Here is a 27,465-nt window from a genome sequence, read left to right as displayed (position 1 = left end):
AACAGACAATAGTCAAATTTCTGTCCATCTGGCACATGAGGAACCAAGCTGCATTTAACTTAGTCTGACGAAATAAAGGAGATATGATGGTGCATGCAGTAAAGTTTATGAAGCAGTTCATACTTAATGGTGCCAGAAAACTTTCTGAATATCCTGTGGCAGCAGATAAACTGAGGCTTGCTTTAGAATTCTTAATGATTGAGGAAAACTTTTTACTTTTGATAATGCACAGTGCCTCAGTTTGTGAGACCATGGACCTCAAGGTTCCATTTAAGCAACACTGATTGCAACAAAATAATAATATTTAAAAACCCATAGATGAGGATATGACCAACTCACTATAGATTTCCCACTATTTCTCCAATATGTTTATTTTCTTCAGTTCTTAATTCTGTTTGCAGCCAAGATCATATCTTTATTCCATGTTAAGGTTTCAGACTGATTTATTAAAATCAAATAAGTAGAAATAAATGGGCAGTTGCCATTTGATATAGCTTGAATATTTAAAATTTCTTGTTAAGCTGCTTTGGAGGTTTTACATAAGGATTCCCCTCCTCCCAACAAACTGAAGCCTGCTTCTCTCCCTTTCCTGTTGGTAGAGAGAAAAGAGGGAGAAAATAAGCACTAGAGCCCTGGGAGCTCCTTCTATTTCCTAGCATACATTCTCTCCTGTTATTCCTCCCCAGGATCCCTGGAAAATGTGCCAGACAGACCAGGGAGAGGAGGAAAGCTTAGGAAGAGCTGGATGTTTGCCTAGGTGCTCTTCAAGCAGCTTTAGACCATTTGGCATTCAGCACCCACCTTACAGCAGTTACATTACTGCATGGTGAATATGCAGGCAGCTGAAAACTATGCCTTTTGGCAGAGTTTAATAAACACCTTAGTAAGTCACCTGCAGTTCCAGTCCATTAAGTTTCCTGAAATCTTTCTGTATTGCACCTTCCATTGTGGCTCATATACTACACTGTCACACATTTATGTAGTGTAGTTTTCAATCTCTGAATAATCACTGAATGAAACTGCAGGGTTCCTTATCATGATTCACAAAAATTATTTCTTGCCCAGGGATAGTTCTCCTTATGAGGCATGACATGTTGTTAAATAATACTGGAGCTGTGAGGTGATTAATGATGGGAATTTGTTATTTAGGGTTTTCACACAGAGGTTCTTTTTCTTTATTTGTGAGAATTATATATTTAATATTGTTTTAGATTTGAATGTTTTCATGTAAAAATGTAAAAGATTATTCATATGATAAAGGGCACACTTATGAAATGTATGCCATCAAAAGTTTAGATCATAAAAATATCTAAAATTGAATTTCCACCCCTCTAACCATCTAAAAATATGCACAATGTATATTTACAAGAATATTAGATATTTATATCAGTGTATGTCATTATAGAAAGATATGCTAGGGGAGAAAAATGATCACTGAATTTCCCAATTTGACTCTCATTCACTCATATTAATTCAGAATATATTTATAATCTACAATGGCTGTAGTATTAAAAATTGAGACAAAGCATTGAATAAGATCATATTTCATAGTGAATCTCTTTTTCTTCCTTTTTTTTTTTCCTTTGGTAACCAGGATTGAACTCAGGGGCACTCGACCACTGAGTCACATCCCCAGACCTATTTTTGTATTTTGTTTAGAGACAGGGTCTCACTGAGTTGCTCAGCGCCTCACCATTGCTGGGGCTGGCTTTGAACTCCCTATACTCCTGTCTCAATCTCCGGAGCCGCTGGGATTAAAGGCGTATGCCATCACACCAGGTTCATAGTGAATTTCAAGGGAAGGGAACATACTGAATGACATGTAGTCAACTGAATTTCTCCATAATGAAAAAAAAAAAAGGTTCTTTCAAGAACACAGGAAAAGCAGCTGATGAACTGCTTATCTCCTTACCTTCTTAAGATGTGAGATCTACTTTATGTAAATTTAAATTGCTCATATCTGATAATTCAAGCTAAATTAATCATTCTGAAATAAACAGAATAATAAAAATAAAATTGTTTCCAGCGATGACAGCAAAACCTTCTCATTTTGAAAGGAGGGTGAAGTGTTATACAATGTCAGGGAGAATGAATTAAGAAAGTTCAATCAGTTGGGGGGGGGCGCGTCTAGTTTGTTGGATAAGTGCTGATAATTAAGTATAGACATTTTTTTTAAATTTTTAAAATTTTGCTAAATTTGAAGCTACCTCACATTTAAAAAAATATATTTTGTAAAATGGCTACTACTTTCTTTGCATTTAGCTTAAGTGAAAAGTTCCTTTTCATAGAAATGAAATTCCGAAGTTGGCAAAAGTCCATTGAATACTATCAGTTCACCATGTCTAAGCACAAATTGCACTGGTAAATGTTAAACAGGCAAGGAGGACTTTATTGAAGACCATTATAACAGAGGAGAGTGACTAAAATGCAGAAGCAGCTCAGCTCCATTTCAACAAAGAATGGGAGAATTTTCAGTGTTTGCTAATTGGCTTTAGTGAAAGGAAGAGTAAACTTTTACATATCCTTGTAATAAGAAGATGTGTTAAAACTTGGAGCAAGGTACCCACCAAAGGTAGGCTCCTACCCTTCCACAAAAACTGGGAGATAGGTGCGGTATTGATGATTACATTTATTTTTCTTTAATTTCATTTGTTCTTTTTAGTTATCCGTGATAGTAGAGTATATTCTGACATAGTTGTACAAACGTTGAGTATATCTTATTCTAATTAGAATCCTAGTTTTGTGGATGTATATGATATGGAGATTCATAGTAGTATATTCATATATGTACATAGAAAAGTCATGTTAGATTCATTCTCCTGTCTTTTCTATTCCAATTCCTGCTCCCTTCCCTTCATTCTCCTTTGTCTAATCTACTGAACTTCTATTCTTCCCCTCCTCTACTTGTTGTGTGTTAGCATCCACATATCCGAGACAATATTTGGTCTTTGGTTTTTGGAATTGGCTTATTTTGCTTAACAAAGTAGTTTCAAGATCCATCCATTTTCTGGCAAATATCATAAGGTAATTCTCTTTATAGCTTAGTAATATTCCATTGTGTATATGTACCACATTTTAAAAATTATCTGTTGAATGTCATCTAAGTCCGTTGCATAGCTTAGCTATTGTGAATTGAACTGCTACAAACATTGCTGTGGCCGTGTCACTGTAGAGTCATGATTTTACTCATTTAGGTATATATACCTATGATTAGTATAACTGGATCAAATGGTGGTTCCATTCCTAGTTTCTTGAGGAATCTTTATACTACTTTCCAGAGGGGTTGCAATAATTTGCAGTCCCACCAGCAATGTATGGGTATACCTATTCTCCCACATACTCAATACCATTTATTGTTGCTTGTGTTCTTGATAATTTCCATTCTGACTGGAGTGAGACGAAATCTCAGTGTTGTTTCAATTTGCATTTCTGTAACTGCTAGAGATGTTGAACCTTTTTTGACCATAAATGTAATTCACCACATCATTAGACTTAAAGACAAAAATCACATGATTATGTCAATAGATGCAGAAAATCTTTTGATAATATACAGCACTCATTCATTTTCAAAACACTATAAAAACTAGGATAATAGAAACTCACTTCAACATTATGAAGGCTACATATGCTAAACCCAAGGCCAACATCATTCTAAATGGAGAAAAAATTGAAAGAATTCCTTCTAAAATCTGGAACAAGACAGGGATTCCCTCTTTCACCACTTCTATGCAACATAGTTTTTGAAACTCTAGCCAGAGCAATTAGGCAAAAGAAAGAAATTAAAATGATATGAAAAAGAAGAGCTCAAACTATCCTAATTTGCTGATGACATGATTTTATATTTAGAAGACACAACAAACTTTACCAGAAAGTTTCAAGATCTCATAAATGAATTCAGCAATGTAGCAAGATATAAAATTGACAACTATAAATCAATTGTGTTCCTTTACACCAAAGAGGAATCAGATGAAAGAGAAATCAGGAAAACCATCCTATTTATAATAGCCTCAAAAAAACAAAATAAAACAAAAACAACAAAAATAACTCAGAAATCAATCTAATAAAAGACGTGAAAGACCTCTACAATGAAAACTACAGAACACTAAAGAAAGAAATTGAAGAAAAACTTAGAACATGGAAAGATGGCTCATGTTCTTGGATAGGCAGAATTAGTATTGTAAAAATGGTCATACTACCAAAGTACTATTCAAATTTAATGTGATTCCTGTTAAAATTCCAATAATATTTTTCTAGAAATAGAAAAAGCAGTTATGAAGTTCACTTGGAAAAATAAGAGGCCCAGAATAGCCAAAGTAACTGTTAGTGAGAAGAGTGAAGCAGGAGGCATCACAATACCAGAAATTAAATTATACTGCAGAGTATAGTAACAAAAACAGCATGGTATTTCCACCAAAATAGACATGAATACCAATATAAGTCATGGAGACCTACATAAATATAGTTATCTAGACAATGGCACCTTACACATTCATTGTGGAAATGATAGCCTCTTTAACAAATGGTACTAGGAAAATTGGAAATCCATATGTAATTGAATGAAAGTTAACTTCCATCTCTTACCCTCCACAAAACTCAACTCAAAGTAGATCAGAGAGCTTGACCAGAACCTTGCACTTACTGAAGAAAATATCAGCCCAACACCCCATCATGTCAGTTTAGAAAACAGTTTTATCAATGGAACTCCTAAAATGCAAGAAGTAAAATCAAGAATCAATAAATGGGAGATGATGTCTAACTAAAGAGCTTCTTCACAGCACAGAAAACAATCAAGAACATAAAGAGAGTATCTACAGAATGGGAGAAAATCTTTGCCACCTGCACTACAGATATAGCATTAATCTCCATGATATATAAGGAACTCAAAAAACAACACAAAAACAAAACCAAACAACCAACCAAACAGAAACAAATAACCCAATCTATAAATGGAAAAAAGAACTGAAGAGACACTTTACAAAAGAAGAAATACAAATGATGATTACATTTACAAGGAATTTCCAGAGGTTTGTGGAAAGATTTTAATCCCAAAGTACAGAGAAGTAATTTACAATTACAAGATTTTTGAAGTCCTTGCTATAAGAAAAGGGAAGAGGGGGATTTCTGTGGTGAGGCTATATGAATTTCTAAGGGTTTGAGTGACAGGAAGAAAAAACAAAATGAAATAAAAATTTGAATATTTTCCTATGTTAAGATCACACCTAGCTAATACCAAACATAAATTTCTGCTGCTTTAAAAATTAACCCTTTACAATCCATTACAATCTACTGCCCAGTTCACAAACACTATTGCCTGATAAATTTGACCTTAAGGTTGAAGATTAAATCCTTTTCTTTTTTTATTATTAAGCAGGTAGAAAACAGATGGAAAATGATCTACAGGTAGAAAACTTTAGATATGAAACAAATAATCTTATCCCCACGTGACTGATAGATGACTTTTCTGGTTTGCACAGAAAATTATGTATATAGAGATGGTTGAAATCAGGTGTACCATCCACTGATTGAGTTTTTACTCTCCCTGAGCTTTTCCTTTGAGTGAGTTGAGTTAGATAATGATAAGCAAATGAGAAGCAAGGTCAAAGACTAAGAATTCTGATTATATCCTTATTTCTGGTGGTCAACTACAAGGACAAAAAGAAACAAAATCCACTACCCCTAGTGTACATAATACATTAACTCCCTTAGCTATCATAATCCTTTAATTATTAGAGAAGCTTATGTGAAGTTGTCTCTGGATTATCTAATAGGTGTTTAAATATTGAATGAGTCATTATCAGCATTTGTACTTAGCTAAAAAAACACAAATAATAATTTTATATTAATATATGTGAAGTATAATTATAAAACTATACAATTATTAAAAGCCCTGAAGAATTATCTAATATACCTTACAAGAGCTCTTGTTTTATATTTTAAATGTTGAAGACTTATTTCTAATAATTACATAATTTTATTTTTTTATGATTATTTCCCACATTGACATTTATTACATTAATAACATTTCTAGAAAAAACAAGTAACAAGTTCAGTAACTGAAATCACATTGACAGGTTTCATCTTGATTCATTAAGCCAATTTTGAAAAAAAAAGCTATATTGATCAAAGTAATAAAATTAAAAAGCAACTTTTCCTTGCTGCATATTTCGAACTAATACTCTAAGCGGACATCAGATACAAAATTGAACTTCAGAATAGTCTTGATTGACTATGACATGGATTTGTGTCTTACATTTTTAAAATGTAGTTATTTATATAGTTATTTAAAAACTATAGGCTCTATTGGATAAGAATCTGAAAATACATCTGTGAGAATTACAATTCACAGTAAATACCTATATTTACACTGCATTTTCGTGTCATTGAGAACCCTATCTATCCTAAACATCTTGAAATAATTTTTTACTATCACCTTTTGGGAAGAATTTTGGTACTTTAGTCAAGTGCTAAGGTAATTGTATTCTAAAATCTAGGGCTAGAATTCAAACTTCCAACAATCCTTTCCCTAGGTAGCACAATTATAAAGCTTCAGAAATCCAGATACCTATTTGAACATCATTTCAGAGCTATGCCTGAAAAATGACATCATAACCACCCAGGCCATCAGGAGTACACTATATTTTTTTCCCATTCCGATTCTTCCAACCAATCCATATCCTTCCTAATTATCTATTCCATCTCCACTTTAGCCTCCCATTCCAGAACCTCCTATACCAGAGCCTCCTCCAGAAGAATTCAAGAAGAGTTCAATATATCCATGTTGCATGTTATTATTATATTTAGACTTGGCAGCTTTAGACATGTGCATCTTCTTTTGTCACAAACTATACATCTGTTGTGCTGCTATCAGGTTAAATATCAATATGAACTCCTATTGGATTCAGTGGTGAGAAGAAATTAACAATATGAATTTCAGTTGCATATAAAAGCAACCCTCTCATATGTACAAAATGACCACCATGAAAACCTGAACTTGCACCACCAGCTCCACAATAGCCATGATCTCCCATACCTCTTCCATCTCTCATTCTGTCATCAGAGCCATCATTTCTATAGTCATAATTATCATAGCCACCATAGTCATCGAAACCTCCACACCCACCATCATATCCAACACCTCCTCGTCACATTCTGTTATACATACTTCCACGCCCAGATAACAATAACCACTTGTTCCTCCTACTGGTTTATCATGTGGTTCTGGTTGCTGTATCCTTTGATTCCACTTCTGATATTTTTGAAGATATCAATATTCCTGTGCCTTATTCTTTCCTTGTGTTTCCCCCAGAGCATTTTCTGCTATCTCCTTTAAAGCAAACTGCACAAAGGCCTCCTCCCCCGTGCTTCTCCCCTGGTAGTCCATTGTCAATGTTATACCATTTGGCACAATTTCCAACCCTTGAAAGAACTGAAATATTTCCTCTTTGCTGCAACCAAATGGCAGTCTGTGAAGTGGTACTGTTCTATTTCTAACGTCTTTTGGACCATTATGTTTCATAATCCAATACTTCTCAATACAGTTCCCTTTTACTTCAGATACCCTGTGGGGATAGTAATGCTGACTCCTATGTATGAGGGGTTTAGTAGGAAGGAGGGAGAAGTTCTCTGTAGTGCTCCCCCCAACAGTTTTTCCAACAGTCTTCTATGGTGGAAACTCTAAGGAAGCTGCGCAGCACAGTGACAGGTTGGGGGTGGGGATGGGAGAGATCGAGAGACTAATAATTACATAATTTTCTAATAATACTTTTAGAAATGTGTTTGAAGATGATTTACATAGCAATATATCTGTCCTGCTGTAAGGGTTTTGTGCTTGGGATTGGGGTCTCTGATGACTTCATGGCTGTGGCATGCTTGGTGGCTGGGAAAGTTTCTGTACAAAAGTACAAGATGCCTAGTCACTGGGAAAGTTTCTGTGCAAAGACATGGGATGCCTAGTTGCTGTGGCAATGCCCTGCATGAGGAGGCTCTGTGCTAGTCTTATCAGCTTCAACCTTGATCTCAGGAACACAGCTCCTAGGAATAAAGAAAACTGTCTTGTTAGAGAGTCATAATGTTTCATCAAGCTCTGCTGGGCCTGAACTTGTTCACATAAGAGTAACTTTAAACAATGGACTTCTTTGAGAGCTACAGAAAGCTCCTAACATTGCACATTGCAACTATAGTATGTTACTGAGGAATAAGCTGCATAATGTTGCTAACTCTATAACCTGCCCAATGACACAATGAACAATAAAGTATTACTGATGCCAGTGACCTAATGTAACCTATTGATATAAATAAAGCTGACAGCCTGGACAAAAAGCCATTCTGCCATTTTGTCATTTAGCCTTTACTTTGCCTCTGCACCTTCCTCCTGTCTCTGTTTGTTTCCTTTACAAATATATCTGTCCTGCATGCACTATGAATTCTATATGGTAAAGGTTCCTTGATGCAATTGTGGTAGAAATAAAAAAAAAAACAACTGGAGATGATTTCATATTTCCTGAACAACATTTACTTTGTAACAAAAATGACCAAGAAATATTTACAAACCCACAAGACTTTGACTGTTGTGTTCCCAGTAAAGTATAAATAAAGATGATTTAGTGAGTATTGATGTACAAATCCTTTCTGCAGCCATGACTTCTGTTGCTTTCCAAGTGGGGCAATTTGAGCAACTAGAAAACTCCTCAGCTAGTTCTAAAATTCCATTTTAATGCATTTTTTCCCGCAAAATTCATTATTATTTAAGCATCACATTTTATTTTTGAAAAGGATTAACTAAACTCTGAGGACAAAAATTAACTTTTCTGCACAACTGTTTTGTCCCTAAGGAGATGATCAGAGGATCATTAGACATAAAAAAATTAAAAAAAAAACCCTGGAAATCCATCAATTGCTCATAACTGAAGCAAGAGTAATATTGTTGCAATAAAGTCTTGAGAGGGTATTGAAATATTCTAAGGTATTTTGAAGATTTCTTGGAATTATTCAGCATAGGTTTACTTATGCTGCAGGAAAAAATAAACTGCCTTCTTAAGTCAGACCCCCTCCCCCCGACTCCTGTAAAATCTAATGAAGTTTGGCTCCACTTTCCTGGAAGGGAAGTTGGGAAATGTTTTAGTTAGCTTTTGCATGTCTGTGACCAAAAGACCTGACAAAAACAATTAGAGGAGGAAAAGTTCATTTTGGCTCACTGTTTCAGAGATTCAGCCCATGGTCCACTGACTCCATAGCTCTGGGCCCTAGATAAAGCAGAACATCATGGCAGAAAGGCATGGAGGAACAAAGCAGCTCAGGACATGACAGCCAGGAGGAAGAAAGAGAGTCCTGCCTACCAAGAACAATATATAAACACCAAAGTCAAGCCCCAGTGACCTACTTCCTGCAACCATGACATATGTACCAACCATATTAGTGCATTAATCCACCCATTAGTCACAACTCTCATAATCTAATCATTTCACCTCTGATCACTTGCATTGTATCACATCTGAATTTTGGGGAACACTTTATATCGAAACCATTACAGGAAATATGGTCTTTCTCTGTGCCTAGGAAAAGACAACAATTTAATCAATATCTATGATTGAATCTATTGCCCTTTCTCACAATTATTCTTCCCTAATGTAACCTCCCAAATTGTGTCACAAAATTAATAGTCTCTAAACATTCAGTGCTTTGTTCGGTACTTTGACATGGAATAAAATTAGCTAAAGTAGTTATAATATTATTATACCTACATAGAAAATATAATTTGATGCTTTTAGTACTTCTACCAAACTATTAAGTCATGCTACTTCTCTTAAATATCAAGATGTTGCAAACATAGTGTTAATTCAATTCCTGGCTATCCTCATGGATAAATACTATAACAATTAATATCCTGGGTTGTTATTTAAAGATAAGTTAAAGGCTATGTACTAAACATACAACTACTGAAAATCACATGTTTTTATGATGGTTGTGCTAACTCTAAAATGACCCATCCCATTGTCATTAGAAGGATTTTATTTTCCATATAGGAATAATTTCTACTTATAAGTTCTAAGTGAATAGTTTTCAAGAATATAATTTCTGGATATATGAAATATAATCCTTTCAAAAATATCAGGACTGCTATCTAGAATAAAAATACAACTCTCCTTTTCATAAAGCATTCTTTATGGTCAGATAATTCATACAATTCACTGATAAATTAAATAAATTGTTGGATAATTTATTTCCTTTCTTCACAATAAGTTTGAAAAATAACAGAATAAGGCCAGCATAGGAAATGCCTTACCAGGTCTAAAATCTCTTATTCATTCAATACCCTTAGGGACAAATGTGATTGGAAATTCAGAATTTTTATTATTTTTGAGAGGGAGTTTAGGCTTTTCCAATTCTATAGATATAGTCTGTATAAATATGTCACATCTCCTGTTTTGCCTTTTACTCAAATGTCAAACTCTGGGATTTGGGTGTTATTGCTAAGCATAGTATTTTTATTTTTATAATAGGAATAAAACAAGGAAAATTTTGTGAGCTTTGGGAATAGATTCAAAGAAAGCATGAACTCATCATGTCACTTGCCTTTTCTATGTCATTTTTGTGTTATTTCCATTGTGTCTCACATTATGGTACAAATGCAGCATAAGGTTTTATTCAATTATCCTTTTACCCCAAGCTGAATGAAATGCACAGTGACATTGTGATAATAAAATCCTCAATGGCATTTTCCTTTTGAAATTTTGTTCAGTAGGTAGACGTGAGACACACCACATGGGCCTAATTATTAACTTGAATGATGTCCAGAGTGGATGCTGTGGTTTCCTAGATTCCTGTTGCAGTGGCTATGAGAATCTCTCTGTATTCTCTGCCTCTTTATGCATGCATGTATGCTTTGACAGGCATCATGGGAATCACCAAAGCAGCAGATGGTCTATGCACAGCTCCCTCAAGCATGAAACAAAATTTCTGTACTTGTCATCAGAACCTTAAGTTGCACACTGTTATATCTGATTGTTTTCATTTTCTGGATTTGCTATAGGGATTCAAATGAAAACTGTTTGTATAAAATAATTAATAGAATAAGATGAATTAAAAGGGCAAATATTTAGGTTGAAACCAAATCTTATGTAGAAAGTCAGTAACACTGTTTTTTGGCTTGTAAGTGATGTTATTTCCCCATGACTTCTGATAATATTAGGCAGTGCTTGGGGTGTACATTTTTATTCAACCAAATAAATACACCAGATAAATAAGTTTTTTTTCCTCCCAATAGAATAATACAACAAACTATAAGTAAACACACTAGGGCCACCCCACCCACAAAAAAATAATATAGCACACTATAAATATTTACATTCTAAGTTAAACTTCATATGATTTGTGAAGATAACAACAAAAAGTTAAAACTTATAGTTTAAAATACAGCATGTTAAAATGACATTTAACCTACTTATCATAGAAATTTGTTAGGAGTATTTGTGTTGCACACAAATTTGTCAATTTTATTTATAGCCACATATTGAGATAGTGAAAGAATAGCATTGTGGACTTTGGAAGAGTTTGCTAATTAAAGCTAACAGCCACACAGATTTGAAAGAAAATTTTATAAACCTACTGAACTTAAACAGAGAGTTAATTTGGATTTTCTACTTTGCATTCAATTTCTAGCCTTTAACTTCTCACTTTCCCAAGATACTTTGAAATGGTATAGAGAAATTAGAAACTTGACTCCAGCAAAGAAATTGTTTCCAAGGAAAAAAGAAAATTGTGAAGAAAATGTTTCAGAAATGAGAGTAAGAGTATGTAATGGAGATGGGAGACCTGATCCTGTGAGTTCTCATCACTACTTGAATTCTAATCCCATCCTGAGTAGCCCTTATCTAAGGGCAAGTCTACACTCCAGCAAAAGACTTGGTTATCTGAGCTGGCGTATTTTCACTGTAGCATAGGAAATCAACTGCAGTATAACACATGGTTTTATGAGTCTTCTTTGGGTCCCTCATATGACTAGGACTTGTTCAAACTTTTTAAATTTCACAAGGGAAGTGATGAGAAACAAATTTTTCTGCTTAAATGATCCTTTAAGTTTCATGGATAGAGTTTTGCCTACTAATGAGGATAGTTCATATAAAATTCGACAAATGGTCATGAGGTCATTGTATAGTATGAATACCTAAGGGGATATTATTGTCAGAGGAGCATAGTGAGTTTAAACTCCAAACCTCGAGTTTTGTGTTCTGATAAAAGAAAATTTAGTCAGTCATGGAAAGTCAAGCAAGAGATCTTTATTTTAAGTGAAAATTAACCTTACTTGAGCAAAGTAGTCTTAAGGAGAGAACATTCTCAATACAGAGAATGGGCCGTCTCTGAGCAGAGAATGACAAATGGAACAGTGCCATTTCCAAATTTATTACTGTTTGATGTTTGCCCTGAGGACTGGGGACCACCTTCTGCACTCTTTGCCAATCAGGTGTTCAACTCCTCCTTCACATCAGGCAGTTGAGTTTTTGACTCTAATTTGTTCTCTCTGGAACTGGCATGGCAGCCATCTTATTCAGGGGAGCTTCATCTACAAGTCAATCCTATGTTAATATGGGTACTAGGGTCAGCAACAAGTCAGAGGTTACCTTTCTGTGCCTGCAATACCAAAGAAATCTTCCTTCCCAAGCAGGCATTGTAAACGGACCCTATCAAAAGTTAGTCCCTTTAATCCTGCTCTTTTGGCATATTTCTCCAATTAGCTCCCTTTGCTTGGGTGTATTTTCTACAAATTAACTGACACCATTTACTTTCTCATCCACTTTGAAAGTAGTTTAAAGAAGACTCTAAAGTAATTTAAAGAACACACGTGGCCTTCCCTGCTCATAACTAGCTATTACCTAACATTGTGATTCTGATCTTAAAATGCCCCCAAAAGCTCACCTGTTGAAGGCTTGGTTCCCAGCTGATGGTGCTATTGTAATGAAAATGTTAGGAGGTAGGGCCTAGTTGAAGGAAATAGGCCTATGGAGGCATGTCTTTGCAGAGTATATCTTGTTTCTGGACCCTTTCTTTCCCTCCCTCCCTCCCTTCCTTCCTTCCTTCCTTCCTTCCTTCCTTCCTTCCTTCCTTCCTTCCTTCCTTCCTTCCTTTTTTTCTTTCTTTTTCTCTCTCATCCTCTCTTCCTGGCTGCCATGAGGTGAACAGATTTGTTCTACTATGTCCTCTCAGCCATCATATTCTGCCTCACCTCAGGCCCAGAAACAATGGAGCCAAGAGGCCAAGTACTGAAACACTTGAATTCTTGAATCAAAATATGTCTTTCCTTTCTTAAGTTGATTTAGCTTCCACCCCCCCGCCCCCGCAGGAAGGGAAAGCTGACTAAGATAGGAGAGATGGAAAATATAATTCTTTATTTTTATTAATCTAGTCATTAGACTTTACCACTTTTTTTAATATTTTCTTCTTTGTTCATTTCTGACTATAGTTAGTAAGAGTTGAATTAGATATTGATTGTCTAGGTCTGTAGTGTTCAATATACTATCCTATATCTGAGTGTTTTAATTTTTATTACTTAAATATAATTTTTGATTTCTCAGTTACACTGGTTGTATTTCAGGTACACAATATCTACAAGTCCTTAGTGGCTGATATATTGGACAAAATGGACATTTCCTGCATCATATTAAGTTCTTTCAGACAATACTGATAGAGATGTCAAATATGAGGATTAATTTTATTCACAAAGAAAGTCTACATAAGCCCTTATTTAATATTCCTACTTATTACAGAAGTTTCTGAATGTAATTCTTTTTAGCTGGGTATGGTGATACATGCCTGTAATCCCAGATATATGGAATGCTAAGGCAGAAGAATTACAAATTTGAGGCCAGCCTCAGCAACTTATCAAAACCCTGACACAAAGTAAAAAATAAAAAGGACTGGGATGTGGCTCAGTGGTAGAGCACAACTGGGTTCAATCCCCAGTACTGAAAATATGAAGAAACCAAATCAAAACAAAACAAAACAAAACAATACTAACATTAGTTTTTAGGCAATAGTACTTAGAATTTTAAAAATATTCCAGTGTTCACCCAGTTAATTTAAATGAGTAAGCTTTTTTGCCTTATACAAAATTTTACACTTTTGCTGTAATAACATCATCTACTTAGAAATAGAACCCCTGTCTTGAAATAGAGCTAGTACTTGTAGGATGACAAAATGATTTGTTCTCTAAAGTAATTCAAAGGAAAGATGCCTTAAAGGCAGAATAGCTAGGAAACATTTTAGCTGTTAATCTCTTCTCTCATGTTCCTCCTCTTCCTAATAAATTTCCTTTACAATTAGATGTCTTTTCCTATGAGTCTCTTGTAGGCAGCCTATTGTTGGGTCTTTTTTTTTTTTTAAATCCAATCTGCCAGTCTAAATCTTTTGATTGGTGAGTTTAGGACATTAATATTCATGGTTATTATTGAGACATGATTTGTATTTCCAACCATTTTGTTTATTTCTGGTATTTAACTTGACTTGGTTTATCCTTTGATTAGTTTTTCCTTTAGTGTACTACCTCCCTCTGCTAATTTTCATTTCTGTTTTTCATTTCCTCTTCTTGGAATATTTTGCAGAGGATGTTCTGTAGTGCTTTCTAGCTTTAAATTCTTTTAACTTTTGTTCATCATGGAAAGTTTTTATTTCATCATCAAATATAAAGCTTAATTTTGCTGGATATAAGATTCTTGGTTGGCATCCATTTTCTTTCAGAGCTTGGTATGTGTTGTTCCATGATCTCTTGGCTTTGAGGGTCTGGATTAAAAAATCTGCTGAGATAGGAATTAGTCTCCCACTATATATGATCTGATTCTTCTCTCTTATGTTTTTAAGATTCTATCCTTATTCTGTATGCTAGGCATTTTCATTACAATGTGCCTTGGTGTAGATCTGTTGTAATTTTGTACATTTAGTGTCCTATAAGCCTCTTGTATTTGATTTTCCAATTCTTTCTTCATGTTTGGGAAATTTTCTGCTATTATATCATTGAAGAGATTGTGCATTCCTTTGGTTTGAAAATCTGTGCCTTCCTCTATCCCAATAATTAGGTTTGGTCTTTTGCTGTTGTCCCATAATTCTCAGATGTTCCGATCATGATTTCTAACCATCTTTACTGTGTGCGCAACTTTATTTTCCAGATTGAATACTTTGTGTTCATCATCTAATGTTCTGTCTTCTAAGTGATCTAGTCTGTTGGTAATGATTTCTGTTGAGTTTTTTATTTGGTTTCTTGTTTCTTTCATTTAAAGGATTTCTGATTTTTTTCCAGAATCTCTTTCTTAAAGTAATCTTTTTGCTACCTATATTTGCTTCCTTTTCTTTTTGTTGGTGTGATCAATGGATACTTGTATTTGCTCTTTTATCTCTTTATTGGTGTGATCTTTTAACTCTGTCACTTCTTCATTTTTCCATGTTACATTTTTTATTCTTTTCATTTTTTCCCCATAAGTTCTTGTTTCTTCTTTGCTTCCACAGTTTTTAAACTTTTATCTATGCCTTTGAACATGAACACACTTTCATAAAGTCTTTGCTGGATGCTTTCATGTAGAGAAATCTCTTCTGGAGTGCATACTTATTTTGATGTTAATGTTTGATTGCTTCTTCCCTTCTTAGCATGAGACATTTTCATGTTTTTTTTTTAACCAATGTAGCAACCAATTGAAAATCTTATTTTATAATCTGTCTGCAGCTTACCTCTAAGAACGAAGAGTGTTTTTACTGCTTATAGTCATATGATTTAGTTTTGTTATTTTGTTGTTTTTTTTTCCTATAGCTTTCTGTCTGTTGGAGTCACACTTAGCAGATTGGGAACAGTTTTGATTTCCCTTCCTTAAAGACAATGCTGGCCAAATCCTGAACCTTCCCAGCTTTTGATATCAGTCCATGAGCCTGATTTCACTCTATATCTCCCTTGTCATTGTCCTTTTGTATTCCACAGATGCACACACAGGCTGCTTCAGCTCCACTAGGCAGTTAAGAATTATTTTGTTTATGGAAAACAAACAAACAAAAAAATTGGTCTTATATTTGAGTACAGGTACAGCACTTTAGCTTTATGCTTTTATATTTCATTGATGAATGTTTTTGCTTTTATAGTGGATGTAGGTGCCTTAAAGAATAGACTCACTGCTGTCTAGACTGCAATTTGCCTGTCTGATGTTTTTTATTTTTATTTTAAAATTTTAATTGATCTGAGTCCTTGTCTCTCTGCTCTTGGTGGCAACACCTTCTGTTCCCCTCTGTGCTGTAGTGCAGAGATTTAAGTAAGCTTGAGTGCTTGGGTCACAGTTCTCTGTTGAATTAATGTGAGTTCATGAGACTGTAAGTCCCTGTGCTAGTGTGGTGGGAGGTATGTGGGACCCCAGAGATAGAGATATGCATGGGTTTCTGACCCCTAAAGCAGTATAAATTCAGAAAAAAACCTGCTTTCTCAATAGCTCTGAGATAATAGCAGACAGGGCTCTCTGTGTCTGTAGAGAGACAAGTGAGCTCCATTTCCAAAGTAGAGGTACCATACAGAATTCAGGTTGCTTTCCTATCTCAACTGCAAGCCTATGACAAATTGATGCTTTCTATAGTTAGGATTGCCAGCATCTATGCTGATGAGTTTGCTGGAACTCTTCTGTTCACACTTTTCCCTGCAAAGGGCAGTTTTCTGCTCTTCTTGCTGAGGAGCCAGAGGTGACAGGTGTTTCCTTGCTCTTTCAATGCTGTCATCCCAGGACTGTGAGTCTTACAAGGGTCAACAGTACTCCCTTGCTACATTCCAGCATTCTCCCATGTTCACTTTGTGGAGGAGGAGGAATTGAGTGCTGGGTACCTCTATTCAGCCATCTCAAATTCCTCTCTGACATCTTTTCAACTCAGAGAATTGCATTTAAAATACTAGTCTCTTTTTTAACATTTATTTATTTATTCTAATTTGTTATACACAATGTCAGAATTCAATTATATTACACATATAGAGCACATTTTTTTCAAGTCACTGATTGTATACAAAGTATTTTCACACCATTCATATCTTAATACATGTACTTAGGGTAATGATGTCTAATTCATTCCACCATCATTCTTCCTCCTTGCCCCCTCTCTTTCCCTCCCTCTCCTTTACCCTATCTAAAGTTTCTCCATTCCTCCCATGCTCTCCCTCCATTGCCATTGTGACTCAGCACCCTCATATCAAAGGAGACATTCGTCCTTTGTATTTTGGGGATTGGTTAACTTATCATTATATTCTCCAACTCCATCCATATACCTGCAAATGCCATAATTTTATTTTAATGCTGAGTAATGTTCCTTTGTATATATATCAAAGTTTCTCTATCCATTCATCCACTGAAAAGTATCTTCATTGGTTCTACAATTTAGCTATTGTGAATTGTGCTGCTATAAACATCAATATGGCTGTGTCTCTGTAGTATGCTGTTTTTAATTCCTTTAGGTATAGACTGAGGAGTGGGATAGTTGGTCAAATGGTGGTTTCATTTCAAGTTTTCCAAGGAATCTCCATACTGTTTTCCATATTGGCTGCACCAATTTGCAGTCCCACCAGCAATGTATGAGTGTGCCTTTTTCCCCCACATCCTTGCCAACTCTTATTGTTGCTTGTATTCTTGATAGCTGCCATTCTGACTGGAGTAAGATGAAATCTTAGAGTAGTTTTGATTTGCATTTCTCTAATTGCTAGATATTTTGAATATTTTTTTCATATGTTTGTTGATTGATTGTATATCCTCTTCTGAGAAGTGTCTGTTCAGTTAGTTGGCCCATTTATTGATTGGGTTATGTGTGTGTGTGTGTGTGTGTGTTTTGGTGTTCAGGTTTTTGAGTGTCTTATATATCCTAGAGATTAGTCCTTTATCTGATGTGCTTGTGTTAAAAAATTTCCTCCCATTCTGTAGGTTCTCTTTTCACCTCACTGATGTTTCTTTTGCTGAGGAAAATTAGTCTCAAAGTACTACATTTAAAAGTGTTATCAAGTGTCAGTGATAACATGCTCAGAAAGAGGAACTGTCCCATTTCACTTCTAAGATAAGCCATGAAGCCAGTGCCCCATGAAGATGTGGTGGCAGTGAGTGTAGTGAGTGGAAGTTTGAGATCTATACAGGAGTCAGGCCTCAAAGTTCATGAGCTTCTTCCTATAAACACTGGAAACTTTGTAAAAGAATTTAAGTTAAGAATTGATATAGTTAAACTTTTTGTTTGCTCATTATTTGGGGTTCTTTTTTGGGGGGAGGGTTAAAAATATTTTTTAGTTGTAATTAGACACAATACCTTTTTATTTTATTTTATTTATTTATGTTCATGTGGTGCTGAGGATCGAACCCAGAGCCTTGCACATGCTAGGCAGGCACTCACTGCTGAGCCACAACCCCAACCCCTGCTCATTGTTTTTTTTTTTTTAATTGAACCTCACATACAGTGAACTATCCTCTACAGTTCCTCACACATTATCACTACTCGTCCTTAAATGTTCCTCTTCAATTCCTTCTAATCTTCACTCCTCATACCATTCTTTGCCCCCACCTTAAGAAATTGTTCTTCTGTGTTTATATTACTTTGTTTGTATGTGTTCTCATAAAATTTTTAAAAATTAAGCCACTGAAGACAGTTCAAAAGGAGTGATATACTTTAGATCTATACTCTGGTTATTTGGAAAAAACACAGTAAGGACATCTCCAAATTACATCAGTTAATACTGCATTCATTACTAGAAGTGCATATTCCAGCAATTCATAATTTTGTTTTTGACATTTTCTTTTACACACACAAAACTTTCCATTATAGTTAGTTTTAAATTATCTTGAGAGTTAGGAGTTGGAAATTTGTGTTTTTCTCTGATCTTTTATCTAACAATGACAAACGGGAAGTTTTTTAAATACTTTTGAGACTGAACCATTAATTTTATGAGATAAGAAAGACTTTAAATATCATCTAGTTCAACTTTATATTTACAGATGAACAAAGTTGTGCCTGCAAAAATTAAGAGATTTGCATTAATTCACATAGCTAATGAGTAGCAGACACTTATCTTGTTTCCATGACTAAATTTGAAGTTCCTTAATTGTATAAAGTAAGTATTATAAATCTTTGTATCACACATAAAATGTTTCAAAAAATACTTACTCATAAAATTTTTTGAATAGTTACTGTTAAGGGTTATGAGCTCAGCAAATTAAAAAAAAAGAAATATGTTACTCTGTTACTCTTATTTGTTTTATTACCACTATTACTAACATTAACTATATTCATTTGCAAAGCATTGTGTGCTTTATTAAGAGAAAATATAGACATGTTTATAGACATGTTTTTTCATTACATCTTCATGTGTTTATTATTTTTACAAATAACTCAATTTTCTATCTCTAAGGGTATTGCTATCTCAACTTAGTCATTTTGCTTTGGATATTGAGAAATCCAAGTGTACTTTCACTATTAGCAGTAATAATGTAACAAATACTCAATTTGTCCTCCCACCACATAAAGTAGAAAACTGAGCAAAATATACAAAATAATGTTTTTAAACACTGGACAACAGGCAGCATATGGTAATAATCCCTATTAGAAAACAAATAAGAAATGTACCTTAAAATTGTCCTCATTTTGTATTTCTTGAGTGGTTTCCAGATCATAGAGTGGAGAAAGGAATCAAAACAGTGTGTTGGTCTCCCTGATTAAACAGACAGAATGAAATTTGAAAATATGAAAGTGGTATGGAATTTATTGGTAGAGGATCAAAAATATGGTATCTGCATAGAGAAATCCTGGAGATATATAGAAGGTCCTCTTTAGTATTTTTTGGTTGCTAATCTCTAAATTTCTTAGAGAAAAATCATTGAGCCAGGTAAAACCTATTTAAATAGTAGGTTGAACAATTTCCAAAACTCATACAAGACTGGAAATAAAGTTGCTACTAGCCAGAGATGACCTTGAGATATGTACTGTGTAGTCTTCTGAAGGTTATCACTTTGGTGGCTGAAATAAATTGGCCCTAGGCAAACAAAAAAAACCCCTTCTCTAAAATATGAAATAAAATGTGAAATATAAGGAACATGGTTACAATCTGACTATGGTGTTTGGGTGTAAAATCTTTTGGAGGAGATTAGGATTAGTAAAGTCATAGGATAGAGCCCCCATGAGTGAAGACTATAAAAAGAACAGAAGGGATATGGACATAGACAAATTTACACATGCACCCTCCCTGTCACTTGCCAAGTGATGCCCTGTGCCAACCTGGGATTCCACGAGCAAAGAAACCATCATGGGATGTGGCCTCTTGGCTTTACACTTCAGAAGCAAAATCCAAAATAAATATTTTTCTTGTAATTTACACAGTCTATGGTATTATTGTTTATTAACAACAGGAAATAGACTCAGATAGACTAAGATAATAGCATAGATAATTTCAATAAAAATTATAATGCAAAAAGACTGTAATGTTCCTAATGTCAAGCCTCAGATTTTTCCCTGTTTTAAAAATAAGTTAGTCTGCTGTGGTTTCATCCATGTTAGTAGAGACACAATATTCCTGGGTTAGAGACAAAGGGCTTTATTACTCATATCACAGCAGTCTGTATAGAACATTTAATTCATACCACTTGCCTTGTCCTCACTCCTCCCAACTACCACTGGAAAAGATGTGGAAGTGAGACCAAGTGGGTGCCACACACATGATGGATTTGTGTCAGTGCTGAGGAATCCAGGGCTTAGGAAACTCTCAATTTTATAAGTCATAACTAGCAAATCTGTTCAATCTTTTTTTTAAAATCATGCATGTATACAAGGTAGTAATGTCTATCTCTTTCTACCATCCTTCCCAATGCCACAACCACAACCTTCCCCTCTCTCCCTTCTACACCAACCAAAGTTTCTTCATCCTTCCCTATTCCCCCACCCACTATGGATCAGCATCCGTTTATCAGAGAAAACATTTGGCTTTTGTTTTTTGGGGGATTGGCTTATTTCACTTAGCATGATATTCTCAGTTCTATCCATTTACAAGAAAATGCTATAGTTTCATTCTTCTTTGAGGCTGAATAATATTCAAATTTGTATATGTGCCACATTTTCTCTATCTGTTCATCTGTTGAAGGGTGTCTAGGTTGGTTCCATAGTTTAGCTATTGTGAATTGAGCTGCTATAAACGTTGTCCAATATTTTTATCAAAGGGAAACTTTATTATAATATTTAGGAAAAAATGTGCCCTTTTTCTTGGGTGGAGATAATAACTCTGTCTTTCTAAATTCTTTGCTATAGAACCATCCATAAAACAAAATCTGACCAAAAAAATATAGAAATGCTATAAATTATATCTCAACATTCAAAACTTAACAGATAGGAAAAATATATATCTAATATATAGATTCTTCTGTGTTTATATATTTATCTTCTGCACACATATATAATTTCTTTAAATTTATTTGCTTTACTGTATAAAAAAGTATTCAGTAAATGTGATGCAAATTAATATTTTACATAAAAATCCAACATAAGAAAGTTGCTATTAATGTTCTAATTTTGGCTTAGAGGCTAAGATACAGCATAAACGGATTCTATTAACAGTAGCATCTAATTCTTGTTCTAGTGAAAATTTGGAAATGTTAACATGGCTGGTAAGACTGACATTAGGTTTTATTATCTTTTTTGGCAGTAATTGGCGGGGGCAGTACCCAGGATTGAACTCAGGGGCACCGGACCACTGATCCACATCCACAGCCCTATTTTGTAAATTTATTTAGACACTGGGTCACATTGAGTTGCCTAGAGCTTTGTTTTTGCTGAGGTTGGCTTTGAATTCATGATCCTTGTGCCTCACCTCCCCAGCCACTGGGAATACTGTGCCAGGAGCAAGACTGACATTAGTTTTAATTTCTGAATAACCAAATACAGATTTAAAACTTGCTATAAATAGATGCCAATCAAACTAATCTTACATATAATTTAAATATTTGCACTATGAGGATTACCTAAAAATAATTATAACAGAAATTTGGCAAAATTATATTGAATCTATCATACTAATAAAGATGAGGTTTTTCTTTTTCTTTCTTTTTTTTTTTTTTGTACCAGGTATTTAACTCAGGGGCACTTAACCACTGAGCTATATCCTTAGCCCCTTTTTATTTTTTTATTTTGAAACTGGGTCTTGCCAAGTTGCTTAGATCCTCACTAAGTTGCTGATGCTGGTTTTAAACTTGTGATTCTCCTGTCTCAGCCTCCTGTACCGCTGGGATGACAGGTGTATGGCACCTTGCTAAAATGAGGTTTTTACATGAAAGTTAAAAAAAAAACTCTTAAGTCTGGATTTGCATAATAAAAGCTAATAGATCATAAAATGAAACAAATTTCACATCATTTCCTATAGCTCATGTAATATTTCACATTTCTTGTGTTAAATGAGTGTAGTAGTGAGCCTTTTATCACTATAAAACTATGTAAGCTAGTCTCACTTTATTGAGAAGAGGTTTATTTAGCTTGGAGTTTTAGAAGCTCCAGGGCATGGCATGTGCACCATCTCAGTTCTGGAGAGGAACCTCTGCACTGTGCATCTTCATTGCCAATGGCAATGGTGGGAACATGGGCAGGAAGAGGTTATGTCTCAATACAAGAAGCCAGAGAGTAGGGTGGGACCAGGCTCAGGCTTTTCTAAGAACCCTCTGTTGAGAACTACTAAGGAATAGCAGAAGAACTACATTAACTCCCTCCTCCCAAAGGCATCTTTTCATTTCACCTAAGGACCTCCCAGTACGCCTTACCTGTTATAGGTCGCATACCATCTCACAGTACTGCTCCCTGAGGACCAAGCCTCCAAAATACGAACCTTTGGGGGTATACATTCAAATCATATCCAAATCATAGCACATAGCTTTAAAAGCATCTAGTTTATATAGATTCAAACCACACTCAGTCAAGTATGAAACAAGTTTCAAAGAATTGAAAATAATAATTGTTATTATTAATAAAAATAGCAATGTTATTTTTATTAGTATCAAATTTGTGCTTGAACTTTTTATACACATTGTTTCTCATTTAATATTCATAGAACATATGCAAGGATATAACCTCCTTTTAACATATGGCGAAACAAATTCAAAAAGGTATTATGACTTGTTCCAGATTTATGAATTGTTGACACCAAGATTTGGCCCCATGTTGGTGTGATTTTAACAACCATGCTTTTTCTTCTATGCCAAACTGTCTTCCTGTCTTTTAATAGAGAGTTTAGAGCTGGGATTACCAAACTATGGCCTGTGGGGTTCAACCTAATGCATCACCAGTTTTTGTAAGTCTATGTTACATTGTCCATGATTGCTTTTGAGCAATTGTGCCAGAGTTGTTAGTGGCAAAGTTGAGTAATTGTGACAGATATAGCTTGCCATGCCAACAATATTTAGTATCTACCCTTTATAGAATAGGCTTGATAACCTCTCTTTTGGAATAATTAATTACCTAAGTCTAAGGATACACAATAAAGTAAATATGGAACTGTAAAATAAGGATGGAAGTGAATCCAACTTTCTTCATTATTCCTTGGAGTATGAAATTCACAGGAAGTTATTTGGAGGGAAAAATGCATGAATATCTTAATGGAGATTTATGTATAGACAGTTGAACCCTAGAGAATTGAGTAGCAATCCTCCTTATGAAAAGGGAGAATAGTCCTGAGCAGGAGAAGGACTATGGAAACGCATACTGGTAATGAAATGCATGATCTGCTAAGCAAAATTATGAGTCTATGTGCCAAATGATATGGAACGAAGTCACTAGGTACTTGATAGGTGAGAATGAAATGTTGACATATGGTAGTGGGGAAACAGTATTTTAGCTACTTGGTAATGTTGGGTATAAATAGCAGTGATTTTGATTTTGATATTAACTCAGCATTTATTTGTTTTGAATAGAAATATTTTAGTTAAGGATAAGTGCTAATGGATTTTTAAAGATAACAGCCATGAAAGTGACTAAAAAGTCTTTTGATGGTGTCCTTAGAAACTGACTAATTTTATCAAGAGGAAAGAAAAATCTCTGAGACAGTATAAAAATATATTTGATGCTTAAATACTCCTCAGATGGCGTGTATCTTACCTGAGTGGCAAAACATCTGTTCTAACCTTAAATTTTCATGAGCTTGTAAAGTCTAGTTTAAAAGGTTTAGTATTGTTCCTGCTGCTCCCCAGAGTAATGGGAAATCTAGAGGGATAATGTGAACCTTACCATTTTATCTTATAGTAAGGGAACTTAAATCCAAATTAATTAAAGTGGCACATCAAATCAGAAAGTAATTATGTGACATGTCACAGCTATGTTCTTCCAGTTCTCTACCAAAGCAAAATTAAATAAAGATATTGGAATTCTAATTACCTAGACCTGTGAAAGAAAGGAGGGTTTCAAAATCATAAAATAGCATGAATATTTTATTCTAGCAATTCTTATTTTTATTTCTTGACATATTTTCAGTGAATTAAGAAGTCACTGCCAGTTTTATTTGTCAAGTATTTATTCATTACTTCTTTTACTTATACAAAAAGGACCAAAAAATGATGGAGACTATTTAAGAAGGAATAGTTATAAACTATACATCACTGAAGAGATTTTTAACCCTTTCCACTTATCCTCTATCCTTTTGATTCCCTCCCAGATGTTTTATTCATTCTGCTGAAAAGAAAACTTTTTTTTTTTTTTTTTTTGTACCAGGGGTTGAACCAGGAGTGCTTAAACACTAGGTCACATCCTCAACCTGTTTTCAATTTTGAAACAGTGTCTCAAATTGCTCAAGGCATCACTAACTTTCTGAGGCTGGCTTTAAACTTGCAATCCTCCTGTCTCAGTCTCTCAAGCTCCTTACAACAATATTTCTTTATAAAATAAAGAGGTAGAGGATAATTGATGAAGAAATGTGGAGGATAGCTGCTTAGCTGGAGGTAGAAATCAAGACCATTTTAGGCAAAGAGGAGTTGAAAAGAGATTAGAGTGGCTGTATTCTTGAATGAGTTTTTGGGGAATAGTTGCAATATTCAAATTTATTTTTATGAATTTCCCTGTGTTTGCAGTGTTATTCTCAAGACATTGTAGTGCTTTGGGGAGAATTTTCAGTTATTTTACCATTTAGTGAGTTACCCTTTTGTACCAACAACAAAAAAATAAGTACTGAATCACTGTCTACATTGATAAGTTCTAAGAAGACTCAGTACTATGATAGCATGATTTAAACGCTGTGAAAGGTACCATTTTGAGGAAACATTATTTGTTAACCCTCTGAAGGTTAAGTGGGAATAATTCAAGTGAAAATTTGGGTGTGGGCAGAACATATTATTGGTGTCTTTAGAAAGAGCAGTTTGGATGTAATGACTTCTCAGTCAGATGCAGAGTGAATGCAGATGGAAGGTGGGCTTAGGAGGTAGAGTAGTATAATGGAAAACTTCCTCCCAATGAATTTGACTTGAAAATAATGAAACAATGAATAGCATATGGAAATGAATGTGAGATTTGAGGGAAAGATTTTCCCCTTAATATGAGAAATGCCAGAGAAAGCTCATAGACATGACATTATAGAAAGGAAAGTATAATCAACAGATCTAAGACTCTGAGAAGAGTGAAAATTAGGTGTATAATCCTTTAGGAGTGTTAGCCTTTTAGAAGAAGGGAAACCCCAACCCTGACATCAGTTATAACAAAAGAGAAGAAAGAGGATTGGTGAAGGTTCAGTTAAATGCATAGTTTGGCACTGAGACAAGGTGAATTCTTGTCTGCAGGCTTCAAGATTCTTGTAGTGTGCAACTGAGGTCATCTGCTGAACAAGAGACAAAAAGATGACAGGGATGAGAGCTTTGATTAGCATGGCAAATATGTTGAAAAAGTCATTGGTAGGAATTTACAAGCCATATTCAAAACTGAGTAAAATTGATGGGCAGTTTTGACTACTTAATTAATACTAATAATCATGAATATATTATAATGAAACCAACTTCTGTAATTTTATCTAGTAACTTCAATTGTTAGGATGAAAGCTCAAAGGAAACCATTCACTTTTGGCTTGTCAGGTCTGAAGGATATAAAGAGGAAGATGGAAACTTCCTTTTTACAAAATGATTTTTATGATCATCTCCGAAATTTAAGCAGGATAAGAAGAGAGGCAAGGACACATTGAGGCTTATGGTGGAGGGGTCAGTGTGACATTCTTAATGGTAAGAATTGGGAAACTTGCTTCAGTAAACCAGAAAAATGGAAAAGAGTATTCAGAGAGGAGAATGTTGAATTAATGATTTGGAGATGATGCTGACATTTTGGGCCACATTGTGGAAAATAGAGGAATAAATAAGCATTAAAGCTGAGGTTCTAGACATTAAAAACATTCAATAATAAAAGTTGAAGAGGAGCATAAGCACCTCTTCTGCTGTGAAGAAATCTAGGCCTTCTGTATTTTGTTTTTACCCACTGGTTCAATTTCTGAAACAGTATCATAACATACACATCTTACTTTGTAATTATTCATACAAACAATGACAATGAAATTATAATGCACTGCAAACCTGTAATGATGCACGTTCTGTGAAAGGTAATGTAGAACATCAGACATTGTGTACATGGTGGCCATTCTGCATTGGGTAATGGAAAAGTCTTTTCTTCTTAAAGCATATGCCACATGCATTCATTTATCATTTTGTGTTTATTTTATTCAAACCATTTCATTGCATATTTCAACTCCTCTATTCTTCGTGTTGTTCATGACAACAAGTGATGTTTGAGCTGTGATTCAAGGAAGACAAATCTTATCTTTGATGAAAATAGAAGAGTGAAGATGTTTCATGTGTTCTTTGAAACATGAGTATTGTGAAGTTAGCTCATATTTTAAATTATTTATTAGGAATTTAGCAATATTAGAGCATTATAAATAACAGATCTTCCTTCCTGAGTGTATGTAAATCCCTTCATCTTACATATGAGGGCAAAATATCAAGTAGTTTGCATTTATAATTCATCATTTAGTGGCTGACATAGACTTCAACTCTTTCCATGTCCCGTGTTACTAATGTATTCCTATTAGGTGATAAATGGTCACGTGAGATGACATACAGTTCTGGACCAGCTTTTAATTTTGGATTTTTAAAAATTGGGCACTGCCACAGTTTGCATGTGTAATGAACCCCTTCATAATCCTGAAATTAGAACTTAGGAAAAAACTCATTCCTCCAAGCATTCATAGCTCTTTAAATATGAGAATCACCTTTTCTGATGACTGAAGATTTTTGCTCTAGTATGTCTAGCATTCTTATTGAACCAAAATGGCTAAAATATAACGGCAGACCCAAATTATTGCCATTCTCTGAAGAGAAATTTAAAAAGCACCATTATTCTTTAGGTACTTTCTAGTATTACAATAATTATGCTAAATTTTTCCCATTATATGATCTTCATTTCGTTCTTTTACAGACATACAAACACTATAGA

The 27,465-nt window shown here is 34.6% G+C and overlaps 1 pseudogene; it reads right to left on the bottom strand.

Moving 5' to 3' along the window:
- Positions 1-6,584: 6,584 nt before the first annotated feature.
- Positions 6,585-27,465, bottom strand: part of LOC101967469 (heterogeneous nuclear ribonucleoprotein H3 pseudogene) — a 50,214-nt pseudogene continuing 29,333 nt past the window's right edge.

The sequence above is a fragment of the Ictidomys tridecemlineatus genome, chromosome 7 (genome assembly GCF_052094955.1).
Source record: "Ictidomys tridecemlineatus isolate mIctTri1 chromosome 7, mIctTri1.hap1, whole genome shotgun sequence".
Taxonomy (NCBI): domain Eukaryota; kingdom Metazoa; phylum Chordata; class Mammalia; order Rodentia; family Sciuridae; genus Ictidomys; species Ictidomys tridecemlineatus.
This window is presented reverse-complemented; position numbering and strand designations above follow the sequence as displayed.